The sequence below is a fragment of the Coffea arabica genome, chromosome 1e (genome assembly GCF_036785885.1).
Source record: "Coffea arabica cultivar ET-39 chromosome 1e, Coffea Arabica ET-39 HiFi, whole genome shotgun sequence".
NCBI lineage: Eukaryota > Viridiplantae > Streptophyta > Magnoliopsida > Gentianales > Rubiaceae > Coffea > Coffea arabica.
Genome location: NC_092311.1, coordinates 1,989,894 through 2,013,980, shown reverse-complemented (window position 1 = coordinate 2,013,980; position 24,087 = coordinate 1,989,894). Strand labels below are relative to the sequence as shown.

Genomic DNA, 24,087 nt, shown 5'->3' with positions numbered 1-24,087 from the left:
GAAGACGAATATAAAATGTAGAACAAAATTTCCAAAGCCCCAAAACAAGAAAGTGACAATACAAGAGATTACTCAATATAACACAAAACAAAAAAAGATTTTTCTAATGAGCTATCATTTCTTGGGGCTGTGGTGGTGCGGTGCAAAGCTTCTAAAGTCTTTCTCTGTTTATAAGCTGGACAAACTCATCAAGGAAACATTCATAAAATTTGTTGATAATAGAGACAAACTCATCTTTTTTAGGAGATCAACACAGGAATTGCCTTTCTGGTAGGATTTGAGACTGCTTGCATTGCCAGTCACTACTTATAAGTTCCCAATTTTCTAACACAGGTTGAAAACTTATGATGAGCATCTGCATAATTGGCAAGTTGAATGTTCACATGAGAGTTCAACACAACTTCAATATGTCAAAATAGAGTTTTGAATGAGTTGAATCAACCTAAATACTTAATGTTGAAATTTTTGTTCATATAATTTATGAAAAGAGCTTTTAATGAGTCGAATCAAACTAAATATTTAGTGTTCAAATTTTGCTCATATGATATATGAACGGAGCTCAAGCTCAATTAGAGTATTATATACAAGTTGAACACGATATGTCATTGAGAGCTCTATGTCAAAGTTTACCATATGATATGTCATTTCGTGAAAAATTCAATTCATTGAGAGCTCTATGTCAAAGTTCCAAATGCCATGCCAAAGTGCTTACAATTCAATGTACTGTAATGATTTGATACATGTGAAATAAAAAGATAATTTGAAAAATATATTTATAAAAAAGTTAGAATTTTTCCGCGAAAAGCACAATCCAAACAAATTTGTTTATTTGATACCCAATCTCCTAGAAATTTGAACTGCCAGGCCCAACTATGGAATGACGCAATTCAAATTGGAGATGGGCATAAATGAGACTTGAGAGGAATGTGGAACCTTCTTGAAATACTGAATAATATCCCACCCGATATCCACCTTCAGAGGAATCTGGAATCCTTTAATCTGCTGGTGTTTTCATTTTGGCCATTTGACTTTTCATTCGGTCCATATTCATTGGATAAAAAAAAGAGAAAGATAAAAGTATCTATATTCACATTTTTTTCCGCTAGAAAAATTGTTATTGGCACTCAATTATTCATCAATGTTCCCTTAGTACTTATCTACCATGTTAATTAGTAATAACATCACCATTCAATCTTGCTACCAATTACTGCATTTCAATCACTATTTCATTATGAAATTGTAATTGAAATTAATATTTTAAGTATTTTTTATTCACACAAATTAAAAAATCAAGGAGTTATGAAGTAAAGTATGAATAATTATAATCTAATTAAAATTATTTTTTGTTAATCGTTATTTATCAATGTGTTTTCTAAATACTTATCTACGACATCCATTAGACAACAATATCCCTACTCGATCTTGCTATCCATTATTGCATTTCAACCACTATTTTATTATTAAATTGCAACCAAATTAAAAGTCTAAGTGTTTTTAATTTATTCAAGAAACTAAAAAATCAAAATAAGGAGATTACGTTAATAAACATATATTAAGGCAAGTGTGTTTGGATTGTACATTATTTGAGATATTTTTACTGTGACACTTTTTCTGATATGATGTATGTGAGATAAAAAGGTGATTGAAAAATGTGTTGATGATGCAATCAAATCAGTATGTGTAAATAAGGTGTAAATAAAGTGAAATAATCTTCAATCCACACACATAGCACACCAACAACATATTTGTGACATAAAGCATGAGTGTTTTTGATGTAATTAATTTTTTAAAAAATAATCTATTTAAACAAATCAATTTATATACTAAATTAGATCTTGTCATTTTTCTCTAAAACAATTTTATCTTCTTTATAAATTTATTTCTTAATTATATTTTTATCTCATATACATGAAATGATTATTGTACATTTTTCTACAAAAAAAAAAAAAAAAACAATTCGTACGGAGGTGCAAGTATTCAACCGGAAGTGTTGAGAAAGTTCCCTAAGCCTACGGGCTTTGACCATGCACAGCTGTCAAGGATTTTTTTTATATACTAAATTAGATCTTGTCATTTTTCTCTAAAACAATTTTATCTTCTTTATAAATTTATTTCTTAATTATATTTTTATCTCATATACATGAAATGATTATTGTACATTTTTCTACAAAAAAAAAAAAAAAAACAATTCGGACGGAAGTGCAAGTATTCAACCGGAAGTGTTGAGAAAGTTCCCTAAGCCTACGGGCTTTGACCATGCACAGCTGTCAAGGATTTTTTTAAAAAATAATTTCAGTAAAAGAAAATGATTTCTATCGCACCCAAAAAAAAAAAATCTATAAATCTGGTGGCGACCACATTTCCTAAATCAAATAAACAACCGACTTTGGGGCAATACGCGTAAGGGAATCTTAGCCCGAGTCCAACGAGGATAAGAGCTCTTTTTAACCGTCCAGATCACGTAAGACCGCTTAATCCTAGCAGTTCATTCTCTTCCCAAGCATCTATAAATACCCCCAATCCCCGCTTTCCTTTCCAGTGGCCTTTTGCTTCCGTTTCGTTGTGTGGTAAGAAATCATCTGCTTTTAACTTCATCGTGGGTTTTCTTGGGATTCTACGGTTAGGCTTTCGCTAAATGAGATTCAATTGTTGTGGTTTTTTGTCTCAGCTGAAGGTTACGATCTTCGGTTGATGATTATCGCTAGGTTCGATCGTTGCTTCTATGGTTGTGATGATTTGATTAATTTGAAGCTTATTATCGCTAATTTTTTTTATAGCGACTTTTGAGATTTAATCATGGTTTTTTTTTGGCGGTTGATCGGGTATTTCGAAGGATTGAACGGGAAGGATACCAGTTTTTGCACTAGATTCGGTTTGTTTACGTGGTAATTTCTGGATCATTCCAATTATCGGACAAATTTGACATCAAATTTCCTTCAAAATTAGCCCTGTTTTGGTTCAAAAATAGCCCCGTTTTGGTTCTTCTTTCTGGTTTTCTTGCCGTGCTTCTTGTAGAATGATGGATTTCGGGCGGATGGAGTAGGAAGCAACTTTCTGTTGGATGGATGTGAGCGTAATCTGAATCTGGAGTTTTTATTTAATCTGTGGCTGTTATTGTTGTTGTGATTGCTGTAGGCGGTGCTCTGGACTTTCGGTAGTTTTGGCGTGTTGTCTATCCAGGATTGATGAGGAAGATTGAGTTTTTACTATTATTGGGTTTGTTAATTAGTAATTTCTCGATCGTTCTTTGTTATCAAGATTCGTCTTTTTTTCCTTGGTTCTTTTGATGTTCTCGTTGTGGCGTGGCAGAATCCTAGTCTTCGGTGGGGCTAAAAAAAGACTTTCTGGATGCGAATATCATACTACGACACCGGGAGTTTTTCCCTCGTCCCTTTTTTTTGGTTTCCTTTTTTATTTCCTGAAAAAATTAACTGGGGAGTCAATTAGCAACTGGCCTTATCTGTTGTATTGATTTAGGGGAGCTTGGATGCAGGAGGCTCTGGTCATGTTTTTTACGCTGCTATACTGGTTTGCAAGATTCCTGAAGTTTTCTCTGTCTTTGATTGTTTTCAGCTGTTTGATGCTGATTTGCTCTGTGAGACAGCGAGTTCGTTTTCTGATCTCCTGCATTTGTGTTGTGCAATATAGGGTTTCAGTGATTCGGAGTTGTAGTGACAACTGAGCCTTCCTTCCTCGGATGGTAAACTGTTTTGGAGGGAGTTATATTCTTCCAAACAATCTTGTGCTTTTGTCACCTTTTGATATCTGCAGACCTTTTCTTCCCAGGACAAACACCATTGAAATAGCTTCCAACCTCTCCATTCAATTTTGCCTCCACCTGGTTTGCTCCTGCTGCTGCGTTTTGCCCATTTGTTCTCTTTAGGCTTTTGAATTTATTTTGGTTCCCTGCCTTCTGTCTTTGGGAATGGTTCTCAGATGCTTAGGATCGTATCAATATGGTAATATTGATGTTGTCAAGTATTTCTTAGCTTTTAAATTCTGGTTCTTTTGATGTGATCTTAGAATGATGGAGTTCTGTGTATGAAAGTGAAAAGAGCTCTTCCTGGATGGATAGAAGCAAAAAGAACTCTTCTTGGATGGATGAAGGTGATAAATTGGGAGTTCTCTTCTGCCAATCAATTCTTTGTTTGTGTTCTTTGCCTAAAAATCACTGGCGCACGTTGGTAATGGCTTAACTATTATCTTCATTTTAGGGAAGTTTGGATCGGAGCATTTTCATCATGTTTGTTACCCTGCTATTCGGGCTTAACAAGATTTTGGAGGACCTCTATTTCCCTGCTTGTTTTCTGCTGTTTTGTTGAAGTTGATTAGGACATTTGTGGATTTGCTCTGCTTGTTCTCTAATTTCCTATATTACTAGGGTGTTGCAACTTTGGGTTCCAGTGATTTGTGATTCAAACTTGCCTTTCCATCCTCAGATCAAGGGCTTGTAAAATTTTTTGGAGGGAGTTAATTTCTCACCTACGCTAATTGTTCTTTTGTGCTTGAGGAATTTAGGGGGTTGGACACCATATTTATAATATAATTTGTCCGTGAATCTTTTTGGTCTGCAGCATGTCATGCAGAGTCAACTTTCCTGATCCACTCTGAATAGAACGGGTTGTAACCAAGTGCATAACTTTGCTATTCAACCGTTTATTTCTGGAAAAACTGTGTGAATGCTTTCAACCTACCCATTCAATTCACCTAAGGTTAGCATTTTTTTTTGGCTTTTGGATTTGATGGACTAGCTTAATCCAGTGCTTTTCTTTGGGGATGGTTATGTGCTGCTCAGTATATAACAGGAAGTAGATTCCGTCATCAAACTTTTGTATGGGTGGGGGTCCTGGTATTTTGCTTATGCAGCTTGATCTGAAGAAGAGTTAAGGCTATGCATATTGGTTTGATTGAATGGTAAATTGTTCAGAGTTTTTATTTGAGGATTATTCTTGGCTTTGTGCCAAGTCTTTTGATCCATTCCTTTATTGAGGGTGGTGATGGAACATGGGCTTTTGGATGCCATTTTTTTAGAATTATGGGATGTGATTCTTCGTGGAATTATGCAATGGATGTGAATGTGATCCTTGATTTTGCTTTCTGCTTTATTTTTGCATTGCTGTAGGCAGCAGTTCTGGTTTTTCAGCAGTCTCCCTATAGAGTGGATTGGTAAAAGGACTTGACGCTAATTACTGTGTTTTGTTCTTGGTGATTTTTCAAGATTTGTCTTGTCTTCTGGTTTTTTTGATGTCTTTCAAGAATAGTGGATTTCTGGTGTGTGGAGGCGAGAGGAGTTCTCTCTTGGATGGATGTGAATAAAATCGGGAGATTTCTTTTCAACCTGGTCTTTCTTTGTTCCCTCTGCCTGAAAAAATCAAGGTGGCGGTTGGTGATGCCTTCTGTCTGTTGTGTTGATTTTAGGGAAGCTTGTTGTAGGAGTGTTGGTGTGTTTGGTACCCTGCTAACGGGTTTTGTAACAAGATTTTGGATAAGCTTTCTCTTTCCCTGCTCTTTTTTTTTGCTGTTTCTTTAAAAATGATTTTCTCTACTTGTTCTCTAATTTACTATATCATTTTGTGTGGAATCTAGGATTCTGGTGATTCAGAGGTGTGGCCAAAACTTAGGTCTCTGTCCTCAAGATCAAAGGCTAGTACATTATTATAGAGGGGGATTTATCTTCTTATCTATGCTTATCATTTTTTTTTTTTGCTTGAGCATTTTACAGGTTTTAGTACTTTTTGATGTCTGCAGACTATTATAAATATAATCTAGTTTTTTTGTAAATCTTTTCTTCCATAGTCCACCATGTTTGTAGAAATGTTATGCATTACTTGTTTTGTCAGTAATTGCTTGGAAGTCTTGTGTTCCTGATCCTCAAGGAAAAGGTATCACTGCTTAATCCCAGCGATTAATGGTTGGACACCTTCGACCTGCCCATTCAATTCACATGCACCCATTTTGCTGCTTATCCCATGCCTTATTTATGTCTGGGGAATGGTTCTCAGATGCTTAGGATCTTACCAGTTTGGCGATTTTGATCTTCTGAAGTATTTCTTAGTGCTCAAATTCTGCCACTAAACATGTTTTAAGGTAGGTTCTGGTGTTTTGGTGGTTCATCATGATCTGAAGTTTATGCTTGTTATATGAATAGGTTTGGGGTTATGGTAGGTAATCTAAATTTGTAAAAAGCTGGTGTTATTTGTTCATTCCATTGTCAGTTCTCATCTGTGTCAAATTTTGAATTTTTGTTGGCTTTTTGTGTTGCTTTCCGCAGTCAAAGGGAGGTCTCTGGGATGTGTCTCTTCGTGAATAAATTGGATGGGTCTGAATGTAATGTAAAATCTGGAGCTTTTACCTGGACCTCCAGGTGGTGTTTTGTTGTTGCTTTAGGTGGTGTTGCTGTAGGTGGTGGCTCTGGGCTTCCAGAAGTTTCTCTGTGGTGTTGATTAAGAATTGATCATGAAGGCCTGCACTTTCTTGCACTTTTGCAGTATGTTGAATACTTCGTGAATGGTACTCGTTCTTTTCTTTTTCCAAGATTGTCTCTTCTTTTCTGGTTCTTTTGGTGTGGTTGTCTTAGAATGCTGGAGTTCTGTATGGGCAAAAAGTGCTCTCTTCTCTTGGATGGATGTGGTAAATCGGAGTTCTCTTGTTTGTTCTGTTTGCCTTGAGATCACTGGTGTTTGTTGGTAATGGCTTCTCTCTTGTCTTCATTTTAGGATAGCTTGGATCAAAGCATTGTTATCATGTTTGTTACTGTGCTATTCTGGGCGAAAAGATTTTGGAGGAGCTCTCCCTTTCCCTACTTGTTTTCTGTTGTTTCCTTGAAATTGATTGAGAGATCTCTGGATGGTAGATCTGCTCTGTCTTATAATTTCCTATATTACTAGGGCTTCAGTGAAGGTGGTTCAACTTACCTCTCCATTCTCGGATCAAGGGCTAGTAAACTTATTTGGAGGGAGTTATTTTCTCACCTATACTAATTTATCTTTTGTGCACGAGGAATTTAGGGGTTTTGACACTATATAATTTTTCTGTTAATCTTTTCTTATTCTGTCTCCATTATTTGGTCTGGTGGTAATCCCTGCAGAGTTGACTTTCCTGATCCATGAGAAATAGATTGAGGTATAACCAAGTGTATAGCTCTGCTTATTCTCAACTTTTTTTTTTCTAAACCATCTATGAATTGTCTTCTGTCCATTCAATTCACCTATGTTATTGTACCCTATTGTTCTTTTCTTGTGTTTCGTATTTTGATGGATTAGCTTAGTCCAGGACTTCTCTTTGGGGATGGCTCTGCGGTGCTTGGTATCTAACGGGAATTAAATTCTGTCATCTAACATGTCTCTATAGGTAGTGTTTTTGGTGGTGCTGATTCATCATGGTCTGAAGAAGATTGAATGCTACATTTGTCAGTTCTGATAATATTCTAGATGATCTACAATTTTTATTTCATCTTTGTGCCAAGTTCAAGTCTTTGTTGGCTATTCATGTTTTCACTCACTTGCAGAATTCTACTGAGGGTGGTGACTGAATATGGGCTTTTGAGGTGATGATTCTTAAAAATTATTGGATGGATGTGAATGTAATCTGTAATCTGGAGTTTTGCTTTCTGCATCATTGTTGCATTGCTATAGGCAGTTGCTTTACTGTTTGTTCCGATCTTGGTGATGTTTCAAGATTTCGTTTCCTCTGGTTCTGGTTCTTTTGATGTCGTCTTTCAGGAATAGTGGACTTCTGGTTTGCGGAGGGTAGAAGAGCTTTCATTTGGATGGATTTGAATTAAATTGGGAGTTTTTCTTGCCAACGTGGTCTTTGTTCTCTTTCCTGGAAAATTCACTGGGGGTATTTGGTGACGGTTTCTATCTGTTGTCTTGATTTTAGGGAAGCTTGAACGGGGACTATTGGCCATGTTTGGGATCCCTGCTATTTGGTTTTGTGATAAGATTTTGGATGAGCTTTTCTCTTTCCCAACCTTTTTTTTTCTATTTTTTTTTCATTTTCTTGAAAAATGATTTTCTCTCTGTTCTTTAATTTACTATATTATTTTTTGCGAGTCTAGGCTTCCAGTGACTTGGAGGTGTGGCGAAGACTTAAGGTCTCTATTGTCAGATCAAAGGCTAGTACATTGTTTTGGAGGGTGTTCGTCTACTCTTACCATTCCTTTCTGCTTGGGGATGTTACGGGCTTTGGTACTTCTGATGTCTATTATATAATTTAAATTTAATTTAAAATTTTCATGATCCCTTCCTTCCGTAGTCCACTATGTTTATGGAAATACCTTATGCATCAATCATTCTGGCAGTAATCACTCGGAAGCCCATACGGGCTTTGGTACTTCTGGTGTCTATTATATAATTTAAAATTTTCATGATCCCTTCCTTCTGCAGTCCACTATGTTTATGGAAATACCTTATGCATCAATCATTTTGGCAGTAATCACTTGGAAGCCCATGTTCCTGATCCTCATTTAAGAGAGCAGTGATTTGCGTATCACTGCTTAATCCCAACTGTTAATTGTGCTGTGACCTGCCCATTTAATTCACTTGCACCTATTTTGCTTCTCTATTAATTTCTGATTAGCTTAATCCCAGGCCCTTTCTTTTTGGGGATTGTTTTCTTGTAAACTATCTAATTCTGCGATTGAACATGCATGTATTGGCGGTTCCTGGTGTTTTGATGATTCATCATGATCTGAAAAGAATTAACATTATGCTTGGTATATTAATTAGTTTTGATGGTATGTATATAACCTAAATTTCTGGATGGTTGGGATTAATGGACAGCTCTGATATTGGTTTTCATCTTGGTGTCGAGTTTTAAGTTGGGTTCTGATGTCCTGGTACTCCCTTGCACAACTCTAGTCCTAGCGAGAGGATTGTGAAGAAATAGGGGTCTCTTGGATGATTATGTTATTCAGATATCCACGATATTGTGGTTTGAATCATGGAATCTCTTGATGCCATCCTGTTATTGTGTTTGTTGAAAACATCACTGATGCATTAGTCATGCTTTATAATCTGTTTAATTCTGCAGATTGGATTTAGGAGTTTTGGTCATGGTTTGGTTCTTAAGTAACAGGTTCAAGATAAATGTTATAGGCCTTATGGAATTGAATAGCACGGTGGGATGATGGTTCACATATATTTCTTCAATTTTTTAGCTTTTGATGGATGAATTCTGAATTACTCATGATGGTCGTCCAACTATGCTGTGTTTTCAGCATTTTTACTATTGAGTTCATAAAGTATTTGAAAGAATAAAGGGTGCATGGAAATATTTGGTTTGTCATGTTCTTCAGGGTGCATAGAAATAATTGGTTTGTCATGTTCTCCAGGGTCCAGTACAAGTTTTTGGAAAATTCTGACGTCAATTAGCTTCTTCATCTGTCAAAATTCTCTCTGTTGCTGTTTGATGTTATTGCTGTAGACTGACGGGGTGAATTATCAGAATTAGGAGATGCAAAGAAGAATTTCAATTTATGGTTCACCATAATCCTGATTGATTTTGCACATGTTGAATGTGATGTTGCATAACTGGTTTCCATTTAGGGAGCTTGAATTCAAGAATCTCTGGTCATTTTGTTACCTGGTATTGTGGTCTACATGATTTCGAAGGAGTTCCTCGCTCGTGTGGTTGTGCCTGGTTTTCTTTGTACAGCACTATAGTTTTTTAAATTATGGCATTCAATTTCAGGAAGAGCTGGGGGTTGAACTCGGATGAATGTTTTCAAGCCTGAATTTCTGCATTACTAATTCATACTAGTTGCATGCTACTGATCACCAAGAAATCGAAACAGACGTAGAGGTTTCTCATCCTGATCATTTGTAATGGTTATGTTTTGAGCACAATTGCAGTGTCATTTGTTTGTCCAGGTTTATTCATGACGGTGTTGTCAATATACTTTGAAGTTGCAGATTCTGCTTTGATAGCATGAGAGGAGTTTTGGTTGTCTTTAGCGAAGTTTGGTATATTCTGTAGCAAGCATTTTTATTCCATTGAATTTAAGATATCTTTACCTCAACCAGTTCTTGAGTTCAATATCCAGAAATTGGGATTTCTATTTGTCTCTCCTTTCAAGTTGTATAGATGGTGAAGATGTAGCGCTTCCTAGTCTACCTGGAATTTGATTGACAACTTTGAATGTGGAAAGAAACTTCTGATAGACTGGGGGGTGCAGCCTAAGATGTAACTCAGTATGGATTATCAAGTTCATGGTCATGGTCAAGTTGTTGGTATATTTCTTGCCGCCTCTATCGTTCTTGGGCTTTTGGTGTGTTGTAACTGGTATGCCCACTATTATAGACGAGGGTCAGAAATCCACGGTGGTCCTATCACCATTGAATACTTGCTGCTAGCCTCCATTATCTATAATTGAATGGAAGAAAACATTTGGTTATTCGCACTTGTAAGCAGATGCTGGTTCAGTCATGTTAGAACAGATGCATGCAATATCTGTTTTGGAAGTCATCGACTTACATACCACTGGTATTGCTATTGGTATTGTTTAGTCATGTAAGAACAGATGCAATATCTGTTTTTGTAGTCATCAACTTGCAAACCACTGGTACTGGTATTGTTTGTGAATTTCATTTCATACTTGAATTTTGTGATCCGCTGGTACATGGGTTTAGTATGCAATTTGAAGTGCATGTAACTGAATTTTGTTTTCTTTAGGGAGAAGTTATTGGACAATATTTTCTTATGGCCTTGACAGATATGGTGTGGCATTATGAGGTCCAATTTAAGATCTGCAATAGTTGTATGCATTGCTGTTTTGAGAGGGGGTTGCATCTTAACAGGCCCTGGCACAGGTCTATGTTCATAGAACCATTTGTAAAATGATTGAGAAATTGAGAGGAATCCAAATGCCTTGTTTTCAAGTATCGAAATTCATTAATTTCTTTGAAGTGTGGATTCATGATTTCGTTGGAGTCATGAAATGAGTGTTCCAGGGCAACCTTGTCATTTGTTGTGGATGATTTATCTGTGCAGCTTAAGCCCCTTGAATGCTATAGAAAATTAACTGTCGCCTAATAGTTTCACACAGTAGTAGATCTCCTAATTTGGAAGTTCATAACTGAGGGGTGGTAACTTAGTTGATTTATAGGTTAACTCTGCAGTTTAAGGGTAAGATTTGGTATGAAAACAAGTGAAGAAAGTTGGGCGGTTGTAATCGTGGTATATGTTTGGTCAGGTAACTTCAAGGTTGTCTAATGGGATTCAAGGCCCTTCTCCGTATGGAGACACACACACACACATACACACCCACCCACCCAAAAAAAGAAAAAAAAAAGTGTGTTATTAAGGAAAGGTGTGCTATTCGTACAGTTTCTTGTACTCTGATATAGATTGCTGCGGATGATGAATGATTATTGATGCACAAGTTTATTTTGCTATTTTTGTTAAAACTGATTACTTGAGATTGCTGTGTGGGGATGGCTTGATGGTTCCCTCGGCTAGGGGTGAGCATCGAATTCGAATTCGGTAATTCGGTAGGTTGAAATCGGTAATTTTCGGTAAATGGTTCTGGAAATATTCGACCTAATTCGCATTCGAATTAGACACTACCGAATTCGAATTCAACCCGAATTCAATTCGGTAAACAAAAAAATACCGAATTACCGAATTCCAGAAAACTGCAAGGGTCGCCAATATCTCTTCGTTCTCGTACTCACTCAGGCACACCACACAAATTTCAACCTCTTCACGCTCAGCCTGTTTTACACCAGGTGTTGTATGATACCTTCTAGTCTTCAGATGTTGGGAGATGGTTTCTTCCAGCCAATCATCTCCAGGGCCATCCGATTCTTCAACATCAGCATTCGAATCTTCATACAGATCAAACACCGTAGGCTCCTGCCCATGACTCAGTTCAACCAATGCAGTCTCTTCTTCTGGCTCAATCCTAATCCGCATGAAGATATTTGAAAACTGGTAATCAGATTCTTGAAACCAGCCACCAGTATTATTAGTGTTGTTCTCCTCGTACTCCCCAGCCGGAGAAAGAAGTACGAGGTTTGCTGGTTGACTGATGTGGTGATGATTATCATTTATCAAAGCCAGTTGCTGCTTGCACATAATTCCCTTGCATCAACATTGCAGTGTTGTATGGCAGAGGGCCAAGAGTGAAACAAGAGGCAGGTAGTATTGGATAATGGTGGCAAGGAGGATATTCCAGGCTGCTGAAACCATAAATGGGCAGCGGAGAATGAGGGTACATCGTAATCTGATTGGGAAAGTAAATATTTTACCGTTTTACAAAATTCAATTCGAATTCGGTAAATCCGAATTCAAAAACCCCAAAACCAAATTCGACCCTAATTCGATTCTTACTAATTCGATACCACCGATTTACTGACCGAATTACCGAATTACCGAATTCGAATTACCAAATTGAAATCGATTTCGATCGGTAATTCGGTAATTACCGTAATTGCTCACCCCTACCCTCGGCCTGACGGTCTTTTTTGACTTTGCTGCATCTGAGTTCGATTTTATTTTTGTTTTGTTTTGTTTTGTCGGAGATGCATCTATTGCAGCACTTTCTTGTCTGTGGTTCTTAATTGTGGCTTGCTTGTTTGTATGCTTGTGCTGTTTTGTTTGGTAGGATGCTTGTAACTCTGCCTGTCTCATCAGACAGCCGGTCCCAAGCCCGGGAAAAAAGAGGAGGGAAAGCCTGATCTTATGTGAGATAGCATTGGTCATTACTAAATATGGTTCTTCAAGTTTTACTAGAAGGTCACAATGATTGATGTGGTTCGGTTTAAGAGAGAAACACTACTGCTCATGTTTCTTCCGAGAGAACAAAAGCTATATGAAAGAAAAAGGTCGTTCTAGTGCGTATAATTTGCCTTGCCGTGCAGATAACTAGGAAATCATTGCCTAATAACTTGACAACTGAAGGGAATTAGTTTACGTTTAGCATTTCGGCTTTTATTATCATATAATCACTGTGTTGCTACAACTGGGCCGTCAGTCAGGATGGCCGAGTGGTCTAAGGCGCCAGACTCAAGTTCTGGTCCTCGTGAGAGGGCGTGGGTTCAAATCCCACTTCTGACAAACAACCGATAGAGTGACAGCAGATAATTTGGGCATGGTTATAAACTCCAAATCCTGTATATTTGTTTTCAGTCGAAACAATTTCTTCTTGTATAGTTCTTGAAGAAACCATGTGGATACGAATGCCTTTTTCCAAATACGGTGGTTCATTCTTTTCTTGGAGAAATATTTGGTGTAAACTATTTAGGAAGTTTTTAAATTATTTTAGTTAGTTACTTTTAGTCCGTCGTGTATTGGGATCGTTCTGTAGAATTTAGACGAGATCCAACATCTTTACACGATCAGATAAAAGCATCAAATGGAAGATAAATGTTTAAAAAGGCATTCGCATCCACATAGTTTCTTCAAGAACTATACAAGAAGAAATTGTTTCGACTAAAAACAAATACAGGATTTGCGTCGAATTTAACGATGGAGGAGTAAAATTGGACATACTTACTTTTGAGGAGTTAAATTCAAATTTAAAATATATTATTGATCAAAATTTAACAATCAAAGTAGTCTAAACCTACTAAATAGTTTATTCTTATTTCATTTTGGTGCGCTTAATTGAGGCATGGGCACAAAGGTGCATGTAATGATCAACTATTGTTGGGAGGTGAGAAAAATTTATGCACAACCATTTGAAAATTGAAATTTGTCATCAAGATTTGTTGTGCTCTATATATATATATATATATTTTTGGTTAGAATGAGTATTGGTGGAAAAGTCTTGGTGGTGATGGGATGAAATAAAACAAAGGAGAAGATTGTCCAAGAGTCTTTTTCCTGGTTTCATGGCATCATAATAGTTGTAGGCACTTAAAATTCGAGTCTTAGGTAGTTCATGCCTTTCTTGTGTATGCCATTTTCCTTTTTTTTCTTTTTTCTTTTTTATGTATTGACTTATTTCAGAAGTTGTTTATTTGTTGGCATAATGTTGCCACAAGGCTTTAGTCTACATTTGGTTGTGTCCTTATTTTTCATTAGAGGAATGCTACTATTGTCACACAAGATTTGTAGAAATTAGAGGTTTAGTATTACTAACAAAAGCATCCGATTGTTTAATTTTCTCCTAGATTTTTTTTTATGTGAGATAGATTTAAAGATAGTTTGTCTTTCATATTTTTTTGGGCATATGCACAGTTGCAAATCTAAAGTATTACACATTTTGGAGGCATTTCTGAAATCTTTGAAAACAACTTCACTTTCTTAGTTTCGAATTTTCGAATGACAGGTTTACTCTTGTATCTTCATCTGCTGAGTCCAATAAATGGTATTAAAAAATATTTAGATATTCAATAAAATTGTTAAAACAATTGTGTTTGGTACAACCAAACTCTATGATTAGGTTCAATTTCTTAAGAAAGACCTCAGAAAAAAAATTCTTAAGAACAATATAGTGCTTACAAATGGAATCTTTGAAAACAATTTTACTCTCTTAGGTTTGAATTTCTTAATGATAGGTCTCTTTTAATAATTATTGTTAATTAATCTAACATTATACCTAAAAAAAGAATTTCTAAAATGATAGGAAGAAAGATTGTCCTTTTACTCCCATATCTTCAAATGTTGAATCTTTTATGTTTCTTTCTATATAATTAATGGTATTGAAAAGTATTGATATCAAACAAAATTGTTAAAACAATTATGTTTGGTACAATCAAACTCTATGATTATGTTGAAGTTCTTAAGAAAGACCTCAGAAAGGAAGCAAAAAATTTTCAAAACCTGTCGGGTTTAACGAATCACTTGTTCGACCATCCGAATCAAACGGTTCAAAGCGAGTCATCTGTAACTCTAATTCAATTGCTAAATCACTCGGTTCCATGATAGGTCCATCAGTTTGACCGGTTCAACCGTTGAGTTGGGCCAGATTTAATAACTATGAGATAAAGTGAAAGGATGTTTGTATGAAGAAATTCATCGGGAATTAAATTTTTTGTATCATGATTTAAAGAGTAATATTATCATATTTGAAAATTCACTAAAAACTACTGTGTCTTCCTTCCTTTTCTGCCTAACTTTGGGTGGAAAGTTTTTAAAGAGATGGAGGGAAGTCAAATCTTTCCAAATATTTTCTTTTGTACTTGTTTTTACTTTCAAACGATAGAAAAAGTTTTTTAATCCTTTCAAAACTCTTTTTTTCTATTCATTTCCTTCCTCCCAAACTATCCTCCCAAACTAGCGGTAAAGGTATCGCTTCAGGTTTACATCTTTCATAGTCTTTGTTCCTCGATCCAACTCTGAAGGTACCCGGAACTACAAGGATACAAGACTGGATTTTAAGTGTTTCGTAATTCTAAAGTCGCTTAGCTTTTCATAATTTCATGTCCTAAATCTAGTTCCGTCTATGACGGGAGGCAATCTACATATACTTGTCAATGTATTTATAGTAGAATCACAAAATCAACTAACCAGCAAGACAGTATATTTGGCCAACATAAGAACCGAGTTTGGTCTTGATATAGTTGGATGTACTGTCAACAAGAAAAAAAAAAAAAAAAAAAAAGCAAACACGTTTTTTTTAATGTATTTTGGTAACAGGACTAAAAATCCTTGTGCAAACAATTTGAGCATTTTGACAAGGGTGATAATTTAAAAAGTAAATATAATACAGGATAGATACATGTTTGAGTCTTACAGAATATGAATAATAGTAACCTTGACTTGAAAGGATAAATTCCATTTCTCATGAATTAAATGCTTTTCCTTGGAAATTATGTTAAGGCAACAATAGAAAAATTAGGCTTTATTTATTTAAATTTATGAAAAATATTTTTAGACATATCGAAATTTATCCTTCTATAATAAAAAATTTAATTAGCAATCAAACTGTTGCATTAACTGTATTTAGACGCCTTGTTTCCAACTCATCTAAATGTATCGGATTTTAGGTAAATAAAATCAAGTTCCAAGTTTTGAATCGAGAATCCTATCGTAACCCATATGTATCTTTGTAACTACATCTTAAAATTTTTAAACAATTAAAATACCTTTTTACTAAAGCAGTTCAAAGCTACTATATATTGTAATTTTATCTTATGCAAATGACTTTCATGATTAATTTTCACAACTAATAGTTTAATTCAATGTAGAATTGTCAATAGAGCCAAGCAAGCAACTTGTATTAGACAAGTTGGCTGTCAAAAGAGATTTGAAATCCTTTTTTGGACTCTAGATCGAGAAATTAAATCCCCTACCTTATAGTTTAAAAAATTCAAAAAGTGTGCCTGAGATCCTTTCGGTCTAGATGAGTCCTCTCTCTAGCTTCTTGTAGGCTTATACAACCTCTGGCTCATTATACAACCTAGTTGGGTTCTCTCTCTCCTGTAAAATAGCATGATATAGATGTTTTCAATTGAATGAGGGGGAAAAAAAAAGTCAATAAGACCAGGCTGGCCTGAAAGAAAAGGAATTGAGCCTGTTAAAATATTGGAACTGATAGAGTTTGGACCTATATTTAAAACTCGATTAAAATGTAAGCCGAGTTTCAGCCTCTGTAGGGTCAGCTTGATTAAAGCCTAGGTGAATATATATATATATACACACACACACACATGAAACACCCTACCTACTATTCTCGCCTTTTAAAATATTGGAACTAGGGGTGGGCAAAATTATCCACTAACCGAAAACCCGTCATATCCGATCCGATTCGATCCGAAAATTAGGATATCCGATTTTTATTATTTGATCGGATCAAAAGAGAGTCGGGGAACCCCTAAGATGCGGAGCGGGTTAGGGTCACATAATTAAAAACCCGCGGATACCCGATCCGCCCCACATATATATTTTTTATTTTTATACACACACTATAAAATAATAAGTTAGAACTAAATAAGTAATTTTATTGAACAAATTGCATTACAAATATGAGATACTATAGTTTATTTACAAGATTCATTTGTAGAGGTCATGATCTTATATTTTATAGAAAAAAGTTTAATTAATGCAGAACATGTATATTAAAAATTGTGCTACTTATTTCAAACTTTTATTGATTTTGAATTCTTTTAATTTTTTTTCTTTATCTTGTATTCTCTTTACATGCTTGTTTCTTGATGGGAAACCTGTTTTTAGAAAAAAAAAATTATTAAATTTTAGATGAATGTGTAAAATATAAAATTAAATTGGTATAAATCATTTTTTTAAAAAAAATTAAACGATAAACGGGGCGGGGCGGGTACCCGCTGACCCGACCCTATCTCAGCGGGTACCCGCTGATATGCGGGGCGGGTAAGGGTCAGAAAATGACTGACCCGCAAGATGCAGGTCGGGTCAGCTAAATGGTGAATGGGGCGGTTACCCGACCCGCGCCCACCTCTATTTGTAATGCATTACTGATGGTCCTGTGTATCATTAATTTGTTCAATTGAGCGTTGGTATTTGAAGTATTGAATAAATATTTTGTTCATCAATTTCATATCTCTACTGCTATATTCCAGGGAGAATGCATAGCCTGATCCAAAAATGCATATCGATAAAAACTGGAATAATTTTCAACAAAAATGCTTCTTGTAAATCATGGTATTAAAACAAATCCTAATGTCACTAATATGAAAAAAAAAGGAATAGGAAAACTAGCATGAAAACAAGACAGTGGCTTGTTCAATCTGTTGTGCATTCCTGAATAAATTTTGCTGTGAAAATTGTTTGCCTATTTTTGGCTTCTTTTGACCTTATTTGCCTGAACGAACATATGCAAGGCCCAATGAGTCTTGAACATTTGTCCGCCGTCAACTCATCCCTCATTCTTTTTTGGGTTGATGAGTAAAAACTATGTGTCGGAAAAAAATATCGGATAAGGGGCTTCATTTCGAGATGTATTTGTCATGACTCATAAAATCTTCAAATTATCAATGCCGGCCTATAAATTGAAGGAAAATTAAGTTCATATATTAGTAAGTTGGTAAATCATATGTTCTGTTGGTTCCAGACCCTTAGGCATTATACATTGTAAGGGAGTTCTATAGTACCTTTTGGATATCACATCCATGAATATCAATTCACCGTTGTATATGTAAAAAGATATATAAGCCCTTAGATGAATTTAGGAGTTTAAATTATTGAATTATGCGACAAGAGTTTAATGGATTAGAATAATGGTTACGGTATCCAAAAGGGATGGTTGAATTTTCCTATATTGTATAGATATCATTTTTCATCAAAATTTTTTAAAATAATTATGTCCATAACATATACAATTTTTTTTTTTAAATCTGTCTGTCGCTGCACAGTTTTGGTGGTGCGGCAACAGACACATTAAATTTTTTCAAAAAAGTCCATCCGCTGCCGCATAGTGGCTGTGCGGTAACATACAGATTTTTATTTATTTTTTTTAAAATTGCCAAAAAAAATTTAAAACAGTTGCGGCACAGCACTTGTGCGGCAACACTATATATTAAAAAAAAAAAAAGGATTCTTCTTGGTAACCATATATGGGGAAGAAGGAAAAAAAAAACCTCATGTGAGCGTTGATTTTTTTCATAGTGACTGCTATTTTCATAATACTTTATTCTTTGCTTTGCCATTCTTCTCCAATAAACTATTCGACTATTCGTTTGGTGGAGAACTTTTCCTTATTTTTATAGTAAAAAAAAAGAGAAACAAAGATTTTTTGTGAGCATAAGTTGCCACTGGAGTGTGTATGGTCAAATTCTGATTCTTGTTTATATCATCGGCCTGGCATCCAGGGTTGGTACCCTTGATTCGTGGCCTGATGAAAACCATTTTCACTCCAAATCCTGTATGGTGCATATAGTTTCTAATGTAAATTACTATTATTTAGTTTGCTAAAAAAAAAATATAATCTGCTAGTCATCAAGTTGAAGACAATAGGTGTGTTTTTTTATTTTCTTTGAGAATATTTTAAACAAAATTCCGAACTACAAAAAAAATTAATTTAAAATATTTAGGGAATTCTTAAATTATTTCAGTTCTTTTCTTTTGGCCCATCGTGTATTTCAAGTATCAAATTGGCCCTTCATAATAAAGAGCGTCAAATTTTGATCTTAATAGTTTAAAGACCTTCTAAGTTGTTTATTCTTATTTCTTCTTCTTTATGTAGTTAGTCAATAGAGGTATGGACACAAAGGTGCATATGATCTCCAATATGAGAATTGCACTATACATATCTTCCTCTTTTATCTTACACTATATGCATCTTCTTTTTTCATCAATTAAAGTAGATTAATCTGATAAGGTTTTGACTTTTTTTATTTATTCTTTGCTTTGCAAAACTTTTCTACTAGGGACTTAATTACTCTTCGGTCGAGATTCTTGTTTTAGTGGATACCACTTTTATGATAGTTTCATAGGTAAAATAATCTCGAAAAATGTTAAACGTGTATATGATTTGAAAGTTATGTAAAATTTTTTGGTTCAATTGAAATCCTAGCCTTACAAGGTGAAAAGGAAGGTAAAAGAGTTTGAAAATCAAAATATAGTTCAATTGAATTGAATTTGGAATGGTAAACGTATGACTTCGAGATGGCAGAGCTCTTCCTCATATTCTCCCCACTCCTTTCACTTCCCGTTTCCACCTCATTTCCAGTACCCACGGTTTACCCGTGGGTTTATGATATTCTCTTATCTTGCTCTATTATATATATATATATATATATATATATATATATATATATATATATATATATATATATATATATATAACAACATTAGTAACAATTTTATTAATATTTTTTCAAAATTTAATTGAAATTGAGCTTAAAAAATCTAAACAAATAGCCATTGCTTTTTTTTTAAAAAAAAAAACTTATATACCAAATATTAGTTTACACCAATCTAATAAAAAAGTGTTGGTTCTGGGCCAAAATAATCATATAATTAACAATTATTTCTCTAAGAAAATTTAACAAAGAAATTAACAAAAATTTCATACCTCAATATTATATTAAAAAATGCAAATAATTTGTACCATAAAAAATTAATTTGGCATGGATTAGGTCGCTCTTTTTGAGACGATTCACGCCCTTACGGAGTATCTTTCGGTGTAGTAGGTCTCAATACGCTGTCTTAAGGATACAACAGCTCAGCCTATCTCACTGTAATATACTCCAATCTACACTATTGGAGTAAGATGAAAATCTCAGGCAACACTATTTTTTACCCTATAAAATTCAATTATAGTGAGAAAAAGAAAAGTAGAAGATAGTCTAAAGATGGCAAAGTATATATCAAGTTTGGTTGATAGATGCCTCTATTTATAGGTTAAAAAATTAGGAGTATTAAAATACCAACATTAAGAGGAATTAGCACCTCATGTTTCAGCTATAGATTGAAAAGTCTAGGTTCATTGTATAATGGTAAAAAAATTTACTAAATGAATTCATAAACCTAATCATTACATAGGTTATACAATTCAAGACATAAATCTCATTTTAAATACATAAGTTACACTTTTGAATGGTTTTATTTGTAGCTGAAAATTCATTGAACAATTTGTAATTTATAGTGTTTGAATTCAAAATAAATATGTGATATTTTTTATTAAAATATCCAACAAAAAGTACATGTGTAAAAGTTACAGCAACTTAAGAAGTGTAATATGGGTGTAACACTAACTTATACTCCCTCCGTCCCACTTTGATAGTCTTGTTTTCCTTTTTCGTCTGTCCCAAATTGTAGTCCACTTTCCAATTGAAGAGTATAGTTGTATTTTAATTTTCCTAAAATACCCTTATTCAATGTAAGTTGTTGTTACTATAAACCTACCCCATTAAATGGGAGTTGATTCTTTTTTTACCATCAATTTAAGTTTCCATAAAGTTGTACTCTAATTAATATGAGGGTATTTTAGGAAAATAGCTACCTAAATTGATTGTTCCAACAAAGTTAACTATTTTTTATTAAATTGTGTGAAAAAAGAATCAGGACTATCAAAGTGGGACGGAGGGAGTATAACCGAGGATCCGCTGCCACTTTCAACTAATTGGTAAGTTCATGTTTCTATCACTTGAATTGGATTTTAGGGCAACTCTTAACAAGTTGGTTACGCACTTTTAACAAGAATATAAGAGTTTCTTTTCATGTTTTCAACATAGAAATTTCTCCATTTTGTTTTCCTTTTCTCGAAACAATGGGAGCCAGCAAAGCAGCAATAAGCATCCAAGAGCGAATGGATTGATTTTGGCTCAACTATGAAAATCTCAGTCGAGTGGCGAAGCATCGAAATCAACTCAAGATTCAAGAAGTTCAAGAAGGCATGCTTCTTCTTCTCATTCTTCAGTACAGTTGGTTTTCGTTTGAGGTCGACTTCAATATTTCAATGATCAGGGACATTAACACGATTACACGAACCTAGAAAGGATCAATCGACAAGCCAATGACTTAGGACTGAACGTCAAATTCCAAATTGAAGCTGCACTCCCTGCTGCTGCATGAGCCACAGCAAGCCTCCTGGCTGACACCAATTTTGTTCCATATATAGGAAGAGCCAAAGATGATTATTGAAAAGAGATGTTTAACAAATTGAAAGGATGTTATAATAAGTTAGAATGCCAAAGAAGTGTTCAATTGTATTGCTTCTAAACAATCTTTTCCTCTTAAAGCGCAAATCAAAACGAGGACCACTCGGAAAAGCTTTTAGCTAAAAGAATACAATGATTTCCTTTTCGTTGTAAGCAACCTAAAGCAGTTCTTACCCCAAAAAAGAAAAAAAAAAACCCTAATGCAGTATTCTGTGTACACATAGCATTGAGGGCTATGAACTGCTGTATATGATTGTTCTCAGAAAGTGACAGGGGAGGTGAGAAAAATTATGTACAACTTGAAAATTGAAAATTTATCATCAAGATTTGTTGTTTTTTTTTTTTATGTAAGAATCAGTGTTAAGTGAAAAAGTCGTGGTGGTTGTAGGATGAAACAAAACAAAGAAGAGATTGGCCAGCAGTCTTTTCCGAGATTCATGGGATTCTACTGCTTCATGCAATTCTATTAAGCAAGTTTCTTAGGCACTTGAACATTGCATTATTCGAGTCTTAGGTAGTTCATGCTTTTCTCATGTATGCTATTTCCCTCCTTGTCTTTTTCTTTTTCTTTTTCTTTTTTTTTTTTGTTTTGACTTATTTCAGAAGTTGTAATATTTCTTTGCATAATTTTGACATAGAAGCTTCAGTCAACATTTTGGTAGTGTCCAAAAGTATTTTTCATTTTAAGGAAAGCTACTCTTTATTGTCACACAGGATTTGTAGAGATTAGAGGTTCAATATTACTAACAAAAGTATTGGATTATAGTTTTCCTTCTCCTAGACTAGTTTGATGTGAGATAAATTTAATATAGTTTGTTTCTCTACCATAATTTTCTTTGGGCATGTATAACGTTGCAAATCTGAAATATTACACATTTCAGAGATATTTCTGAAATCTTTGAAAACAATTTCACTTTCTTAGGTTCCAATTTCTGAATAATAGGAAGGAAGATTGTCCATTTACTCCCCATATCTTCATATGTTGAATCATTTTGTTTCTTTCGTTATAATAAATGGTATTGAAAAATATTTAGATATCAAAAAAAATTGTTAAACAATTGTGTTTGGTACAACCAAACTCTATGATTAGGTTGAAGTTCTTAAGAAAGACTTGAGAAAGATAAAAACGAAAGTTCCTAAGAAAAATAAAATGCTTACAAGTGACCATCATGTTTGTTGCTATATTCATTTTCACCATCGGCATTGTAGACCATGAATTAATTTTTTTTCCCTTCTTCTACTTTCCGTTCTTAATTCTTGAAAGTTAAGATGGTTTAATTCTCAAAACTGGAATAAAAAAAAATTGTTCATTTTTACTGCTTCCTTTCAGGATATTGCACAAATATGTGTGATAGCACTCTGGGATTTTTAAATTGCATGAGATAGAAAGGAAGTTAATATTGGTTTTCTTGTAGTTTAACGTCTTTTTGCAATTATTATTTAACTATAAATCTATTCAGCTGCTTGCATTTTCAGTGCCAGAGACCCTTTGTTCAACTATTCGTAGTAAAATTAACAAAAGCACACCAAAAGAGTAAGCAAAAAAAAAAATCTTTTGGTTAATTGTTGATTATCTATTTCTGGATGCTAATACTAATTTGGTTATATTATGTTCCATTCATAACATGCTTTTTATGCTTTTGAAGTACTAATGCCTTTTTATGCTTTTGAAGGACTTTATACGTAGAGTTGAAAGATAAATCAAACTATTTGATACTTGAACCGAGTTTAACTTGGTAAGATCTCGTTCGACTTTGGTTCGTCTATTAGTCAAATCAAAATTAAACAGTGTTTTATATTTAATAACATTCAAACTTGATAAAAAAAAAAAAAAGGTCGTTCAAGTTCAGTTCAGCAAATAAATAAATTAAATTTGAACAAAATTTCAAACTCATTAAACTAATCAACAAGCTTGAATATTAGAGTGTTTGGTTTGATTAAATTCGTTTACACCTATTTATATGGTTCTATATCTAAAGACATGAATATATTTGCTATCTAGGGTATATATTCTAACATGAATAAAATGTGAAATATAAAGATTGTGCAAATTGGCGCCACACAAAAGCAAAAACACCATATGAGAAATGAAACCACTTTGAGATATAAAATAAATTAGATGGCAACAAATCTTTAGTTACAGCCCTTGTAGAAGATGTCAAAATTTTCCTTTTAACGAGTAAAAAGAATAAAAAATTGAGAATTTATTTTTTTCATATGTTGATAATATATACATTTTTACACTAGTGCTCCAAACATTAAAGCAGACATTGGCCGACTTGCTTAGCCAAGTCATTCTCAAATCCAATAAAACCGTCTGGTGGTTGGATATAATATGGTTATTAGTAGGTAAAATGTTGTCTCACATCTAGAAGAATCGTAGTTTAGATGACTCTAAACTTGTGAAATACAATAGAGACCCTACTTATAAATAAATGTTAGATGACTATGCCTGGGTTGAAGGTTGTCTTCTGCACCCCTTAAAAATCGCTTTCTTTCTTTTGGGTTTTTTCCCCTATTCATTTATAAATTTGATTGTCCAAACTTGTAAACTTTACAA

At 34.3% G+C, this 24,087-nt stretch overlaps 1 long non-coding RNA gene and 1 other non-coding gene across 5 annotated transcripts; both read left to right on the top strand.

The window, feature by feature from the left end:
• Nucleotides 1-2,390: 2,390 nt before the first annotated feature.
• Nucleotides 2,391-10,880, top strand: LOC140007744 (uncharacterized). 4 transcript variants are annotated; one of them, XR_011815144.1, is made up of 3 exons: nucleotides 2,415-3,528; nucleotides 3,649-8,340; nucleotides 9,797-10,715. It is a non-coding gene; the product is annotated as an uncharacterized lncRNA (long non-coding RNA). The 4 variants fall into 4 exon arrangements; XR_011815143.1 differs by having other exon boundaries at nucleotides 2,416-4,107; nucleotides 4,215-8,340; XR_011815142.1 differs by having other exon boundaries at nucleotides 2,426-6,630; nucleotides 6,717-8,340.
• A 2,095-nt stretch (nucleotides 10,881-12,975) lies between these two features.
• Nucleotides 12,976-13,059, top strand: TRNAL-CAA (transfer RNA leucine (anticodon CAA)). Its single transcript has one exon. It is a non-coding gene; the product is annotated as a tRNA-Leu (tRNA).
• The last annotated feature ends 11,028 nt before the right edge of the window (nucleotides 13,060-24,087 follow it).